Raw genomic sequence first — 7,241 nt, forward strand, 5'->3', positions numbered from 1 at the left:
CCTCCCGTCTATACCCTTGTGCACTATCCTGACTTCTCCTCTCGTCTGCTTACTTTGTGCCTTCCAATGCACAATGCAAACTACAGGTAGTGCTGCAGGGCCCACACCCTTTTACTTGCCTTACAGAGCAGCTCTTGAGCTGTTACAGTGCCCAGCTGCTGCAAGAAATCAGCGTGAATACTTCAGGGGCTGGGGCATGGCCAACATGAGCCCCACACCGAAGGAGGGTGGAGGTGTTTAATGCGAACTAGGGGTCTCGCACAATGCGAACTACAGGTAGTGCTGCAGGGCCCACACCCTTTTACTTGCCTTACAGAGCAGCTCTGGAGCTGTTACAGTGCCCAGCTGCTGCAAGAAATCAGCTTGAATGCTTCAGGGGCTGGGGCATATCCAACATGAGCCCCACACCGACGGAGGGTGGAGGTGTTTAATGCGAACTAGGGGTCATCCAAGTGCCGCAAAAGGCCGCCATGCCCTGCACGCCCCTTTTCTCTTTTCATATGCAGACGAGGGTTGAAGCCAACTTTGACCCACTGCTTGGATGACATCGCCATATGCAAATCCATCTGCTGCAGGCCTTCCCCCAGGAATGCTTGCACTAGTTGTTGCATTTGGTTTGTTGTTTGGGGGTGCTTCAGTATTAGGCAGCCTTCTGCCCTCCCATGTTCATCTGAAAATATGTGTTCTCTCTGCAGTTGTTGTCCCCAGATGAGAGTTCCCTTGTGCTGCCTCAGTTGAATCTCCTTTACTTGACAGAGATGTGCCTGAGCAGCGGCCCTCCCCAGCCCTATCCCAAATCATACTTATTTTGCATAGGAGATACCATGGTCATGAAGACTGTTCTCCCAGGGTGCGGTTCATTCATTGCATTCTGGGTATGCTGACCCATGTGATTTCCCCAAATGTGGGAAACTCGACTGCATTATTTAATGCAAACTAGGGGTCATCCAAGCACCGCAAAAGGCCGCCATGCCCTGCATACCCCTTTTCTCTTTTCATAAGCAGACGAGGTTTGAAGCCAACTTTGACCCACTGCTTGGATGACATCACTTGCTGCCTTTCCAATGAAGCAAGTTTAATTTAATAATAGGTGAAAAACCATCCCTACAAAGGTGTTAATCAGATACTTGGCTTTGTGGACACTTTTCAGAGCACAAATTTGTTAGCATAAAAATAAAGCCAGAAAATGAAGAGCTGTTTAATCACTCAATTGGATTTTTCTGCCAGCATATTTCTTTTTCTCTGCAACCCACTGCTAAATTGTGCTTCGTGGCTGTTTTTTTTATAAAATCACTTAATCAAATCTAACTCTGATTACATCAGAGAAGGCCAGGTACCCTACACCATAAGAGGTGGTTTGAAATTTTTACTTGTCTACTTAAAGATCACCAAAATCTGATAACGAGGTCAATTACGTCCCTAGGTGGGATTGAACCACCAACCTTTTGGTTAACAACTGAACACGCTAACTGTTTGCGCCTCAGAGACACTTTGCGAAAGTACATACTGACAAAGGTTAATAAGCATTCATCTAGAACGTTTCCTAGAAAAACTTTAAAAAGTCAATAATCTGGAGAGTTTTTGTAAGATGTTCCTTCCATCAACCAATGAAGAAACACATTGGTACTTTCCCATGATGAGTGAGTGCTTCAGGATCTCTTGCACTTACATATGCAGCAAATGACTACAATGGAAGCATGCTGGGCCTATAACCCAGAGGTAGGCAGATTGTAACTGTCCTCTGCTATATGCATTTCGTTTGTTAATTAAAGTAATCCAAAACTGGGATTGATATTTTGGCTCTTTTATTTTTACTTAAAGTACAATAACTTTTACCGTTTTAATTTGTTTTAATAGTATATTGACAGTATTGTTTTCTTTCAAAAATCCACTTAATTTTCTTTACCCTATTATTAAAATGGTAATTGACAAAAACAAACTACATTGTCACCAGAAGAGCAATACAAAATGTACAAGTGATATATTAAAATCATCTTTTCAGCTTGAATTTCAATGATGCATTGAGGTAACGATTTTGTGAGAAACATCTTCACCCTTAAATAAAGATTTTCTTAATTCCCTACCTGTGTGCTAATTAGATATCACCTTGTTTTCACATTAAACAGACTTCCACATGAGAAAGCAGCAAGGATGCAGTGGCTTTAATGTTTCCTGGTGTCAACCTGTATTATTTCAGTAGACATTGAAATGAGGATGCATCTTGCTGCCTTTCCAATGAAGCAAGTTTAATTTAGTAATAGGTTAAAAACCATCCCTACAAAGGTGTTAATCAGAGACTTGGCTTTGTGGACACTTTTCAGAGAACAAATTTGTTAGCATAAAAATAAAGCCAGAAAATGAAGAGCTGTTTAATCACTCAATTGGATTTTTCTGCCAGCATTTTTCTTTTTCTCTGCAACCCACTGCTAAATTGTGCTTCCTAGCTGTTTTTTTATAAAATCACTTAATCAAATCTAACTCTGATTACATCAGAGAAGGCCAGGTACCCTACACCATAAGAGGGGGTTTGAAATTTTGACTTGTCTACTTAAAGATCACCAAAATCTGATAACAAGGTCAATTACGTCCCTGGGTGGGATTGAACCACCAACCTTTTGGTTAATAGCCTTATACACTAACTGATTGCGCCACAGCGACACTTTTCAAAAGTACATACTGACAAAGGCTAATAAGCATTCATCTAGAACGTTTCCTAGAAACATTTTAAAAAGTCAATAATGTGGAGAGTTTTTGTAAGATGTTTCTTCCATCAACCAATGAAGAAACACATTGGTACTTTCCTATGATGAGTGAGTGCTTCAGGATCTCTTGCACTTACATGTGCAGCAGAGTACTGTAATGGAAGCATGCTGGGTCCATAACCCAGAGGTAGGCAGATTGAAACTATCCTCTGCTATATGCATTGTTTTTATTAATTAAAGTAATCCAAAACTGGGATTGATATTTTTGCTCTTTTATTTTTACTTAAAGTACAATAACTTTTACCATTTTAATTTGTTTTAATAGTATATTGACAGTATTGTTTTCTTTCAAAAATCCAATTAATTTTCTTTACCCGATTATTAAAATGGTAATTGACAAAAACAATCTACATTGTCACCAGAAGAGCAGTACAAAATGTACAAGTGATATATTAAAATCATCTTTCCAGCTTGAATTTCAATGATGCCTTGGTGCAACAATTTTGTGAGAAACATCTTCACCCATAAAGAAAGATTTTCTTAATTCCTTACCTGTGTGCTGATTAGATATCACCTTGTTTTCACATTAAACAGATATCCAATTGAGTGATTAAACAGCTCTTGGATGGTTTTTCACCTATTACTAAATTAAACTTGCTTCATTGGAAAGGCAGCAAGATGCATCCTCATTTCAATATCTACTGAAATAATACAGGTTGACACCAGGAAACATTAACGCCACTGCATCCTTGCTGCTTTCTCATGTGGAAGTCTGTTTAATGTGAAAACAAGGTGATATCTAATTAGCACACAGGTAAGGAATTAAGAAAATCTTTATTAAAGGGTGAAGATGTTTCTCACAAAATCGTTGCCCCAATGCATCATTGAAATTCAAGCTGGAAAGATGATTTTAATATATCACTTGTACATTTTGTATTGCTCTTCTGGTGACAATGTAGTTTGTTTTTGTCAATTACCATTTTAATAATCGGGTAAAGAAAATTAATTGGATTTTTGAAAGAAAACAATACTGTCAATATACTATTAAAACAAATTAAAATGGTAAAAGTTATTGTACTTTAAGTAAAAATAAAAGAGCAAAAATATCAATCCCAGTTTTGGATTACTTTAATTAACAAAAAAAAATGCATATAGCAGAGGATAGTTTCAATCTGCCTACCTCTGGGTTATGGACCCAGCATGCTTCCATTACAGTACTCTGCTGCACATGTAAGTGCAAGAGGTCCTGAAGCACTCACTTATCATGGGAAAGTTCCAATGTGTTTCTTCATTGGTTGATGGAAGAAACATCTTACAAAAACTCTCCACATTATTGACTTTTTAAAATGTTTCTAGGAAACGTTCTAGATGAATGCTTATTAGCCTTTGTCAGTATGTACTTTCGCAAAGTGTCGCTGTGGCGCAATCAGTCTGTGTGTATGGTTATTAACCAAAAGGTTGGTGGTTCAATCCCACCCAGGGACGTAATTGACCTTGTTATCAGATTTTGGTGATCTTTAAGTAGACAAGTCAAAATTTCAAACCCCCTGTTATGGTGTAGGGTACCTGGCCTTCTCTGATGTAATCAGAGTTAGATTTGATTCAGTGATTTTATAAAAACAGCTAGGAAGCACAATTTAGCAGTGAGTTGCAGAGAAAAAGAAATATGCTGGCAAAAAAATCCAATTGAGTGATTAAACAGCTCTTCATTTTCTGGCTTTATTTTTATGCTAACAAATTTGTTCTCTGAAAAGTGTCCACAAAGCCAAGTCTCTGATTAACACCTTTGTAGGGATGGTTTTTCACCTATTACTAAATTAAACTTGCTTCATTGGAAAGGCAGCAAGATGCATCCTCATTTCAATGTCTACGGAAATAATACAGGTTGACACCAGGAAACATTAACGCCACTGCATCCTTGCTGCTTTCGCATGTGGAAGTCTGTTTAATGTGAAAACGAGGTGATATCTAATTAGCACACAGGTAAGGAATTAAGAAAATCTTTATTTAAGGGTGAAGATGTTTCTCACAAAATCGTTGCCCCAATGCATCATTGAAATTCAAGCTGGAAAGATGATTTTAATATATCACTTGTACATTTTGTATTGCTCTTCTGGTGACAATGTAGTTTGTTTTTGTCAATTACCATTATAATAATAGGGTAAAGAAAATTAATTGGATTTTTGAAAGAAAACAATACTGTCTATATACTATTAAAACAAATTAAAATGGTAAAAGTTATTGTACTTTAAGTAAAAATAAAAGAGCAAAAATATCAATCCCAGTTTTGGATTACTTTAATTAACAATAAAAAATGCATATAGCAGAGGATAGTTTCAATCTGCCTACCTCTGGGTTATGGGCCCAGCATGTTTCCAATGCAGTACTCTGCTGCACATGTAAGTGCAAGAGATCCTGAAGCACTCACTCATCATGGGAAAGTACCAATGTGTTTCTTCGTTGGTTGATGGAAGAAACATCTTACAAAAACTCTCCAGATTATTGACTTTTTAAAGTTTTTCTAGGAAACGTTCTAGATGAATGCTTATTAGCCTTTGTCAGTATGGTAGTTTGCAAAGTGTCTCTGTGGCGCAATCGGTTAGTGTGTTTGGTTATTAATCAAAGGGTTGGTGGTTCAATCCCACCCAGGGATGTAATTGACCTTGTTATCAGATTTTGGTGATCTTTAAGTAGACTAGTCAAAATTTCAAACCCCCTCTTATGGTGTAGGGTACCTGGCCTTCTCTGATGTAATCAGAGTTAGATTTGATTAAGTGATTTTATAAAAAAACAGCTAGGAAGCACAATTTAGCAGTGGGTTGCAGAGAAAAAGAAATATGCTGGCAGAAAAATCCAATTGAGTGATTAAACTGCTCTTCATTTTCTGGCTTTATTTTTATGCTAACTAATTTGTTCTCTGAAAAGTGTCCACAAAGCCAAGTGTCTGATTAACATCTTTGTAGGGATGGTTTTTCACCTATTACTAAATTAAACTTGCTTCATTGGAAAGGCAGCAAGATGCATCCTCATTTCAATATCTACGGAAATAATACAGGTTGACACCAGGAAACATTAACGCCACTGCATCTTTGCTGTTTTCTCATGTGGAAGTCTGTTTAATGTGAAAACAAGGTGATATCTAATTAGCACACAGGTAAGGAATTAAGAAAATCTTTATTTAAGGGTGAAGATGTTTCTCACAAAATCGTTGCCCCAATGCATCATTGAAATTCAAGCTGGAAAGATGATTTTAATGTATCACTTGTACATTTTGTATTGCTCTTCTGGTGACAATGTAGTTTGTTTTTGTCAATTACCATTATAATAATAGGGTAAAGAAAATTAAGTGGATTTTTGAAAGAAAACAATACTGTCAATATACTATTAAAACAAATTAAAATGGTAAAAGTTATTGTACTTTAAGTAAAAATAAAAGAGCAAAAATATCAATCCCAGTTTTGGATTACTTTAATTAACAAAAAAAAAATGCATATAGCAGAGGATAGTTTCAATCTGCCTACCTCTGGGTTATGGACCCAGCATGCTTCCATTACAGTACTCTGCTGCACATGTAAGTGCAAAAGATCCTGAAGCACTCACTCATCATGGGAAAGTACCAATGTGTTTCTTCATTGGTTGATGGAAGAAACATCTTACAAAAACTCTCCACATTATTGACTTTTTAAAATGTTTCTAGGAATCGTTCTAGATGAATGCTTATTAGCCTTTGTCAGTATGGACTTTTGCAAAGTGTCGCTGTGGCGCAATCAGTTAGTGTGTAAGGCTATTAACCAAAAGGTTGGTTGTTCAATCCCACCCAGGGACTTAATTGACCTTGTTATCAGATTTTGGTGATCTTTAAGTAGACAAGTCAAAATTTCAAACCCCCTGTTATGGTGTAGGGTACCTGGCCTTCTCTGATGTAGTTAGATTTGATTCAGTGATTTTATAAAAACAGCTAGGAAGCACAATTTAGCAGTGGGTTGCAGAGAAAAAGAAATATGCTGGCAGAAAAATCCAATTGAGTGATTAAACAGCTCTTCATTTTCTGGCTTTATTTTTATGCTAACTAATTTGTTCTCTGAAAAGTGTCCACAAAGCCAAGTATCTGATTAACATATTTGTAGGGATGGTTTTTCATCTATTACTAAATTAAACTTGCTTCATTGGAAAGGCAGCAAGATGCATCCTCATTTCAATATCTACTGAAATAATACAGGTTGACACCAGGAAACATTAACGCCACTGCATCCTTGCTGCTTTCTCATGTGGAAGTCTGTTTAATGTGAAAACAAGGTGATATCTAATTAGCACACAGGTAAGGAATTAAGAAAATCTTTATTTAAGGGTGAAGATGTTTCTCACAAAATCGTTGCCCCAATGCATCATTGAAATTCAAGCTGGAAAGATGATTTTAATGTATCACTTGTACATTTTGTATTGCTCTTCTGGTGACAATGTAGTTTGTTTTTGTCAATTACCATTTTAATAATAGGGTAAAGAAAATTAAGTGGATTTTTGAAAGAAAACAATACTGTC

General features: G+C 36.9%; 1 pseudogene; it reads left to right on the forward strand.

Moving 5' to 3' along the window:
* The first annotated feature begins 799 nt into the window (after nt 1-799).
* LOC134991953 (U1 spliceosomal RNA) lies at nt 800-978 on the forward strand (annotated as a pseudogene).
* The last annotated feature ends 6,263 nt before the right edge of the window (nt 979-7,241 follow it).

This window comes from Pseudophryne corroboree, unplaced genomic scaffold (assembly GCF_028390025.1).
Source record: "Pseudophryne corroboree isolate aPseCor3 unplaced genomic scaffold, aPseCor3.hap2 scaffold_121, whole genome shotgun sequence".
Taxonomy (NCBI): domain Eukaryota; kingdom Metazoa; phylum Chordata; class Amphibia; order Anura; family Myobatrachidae; genus Pseudophryne; species Pseudophryne corroboree.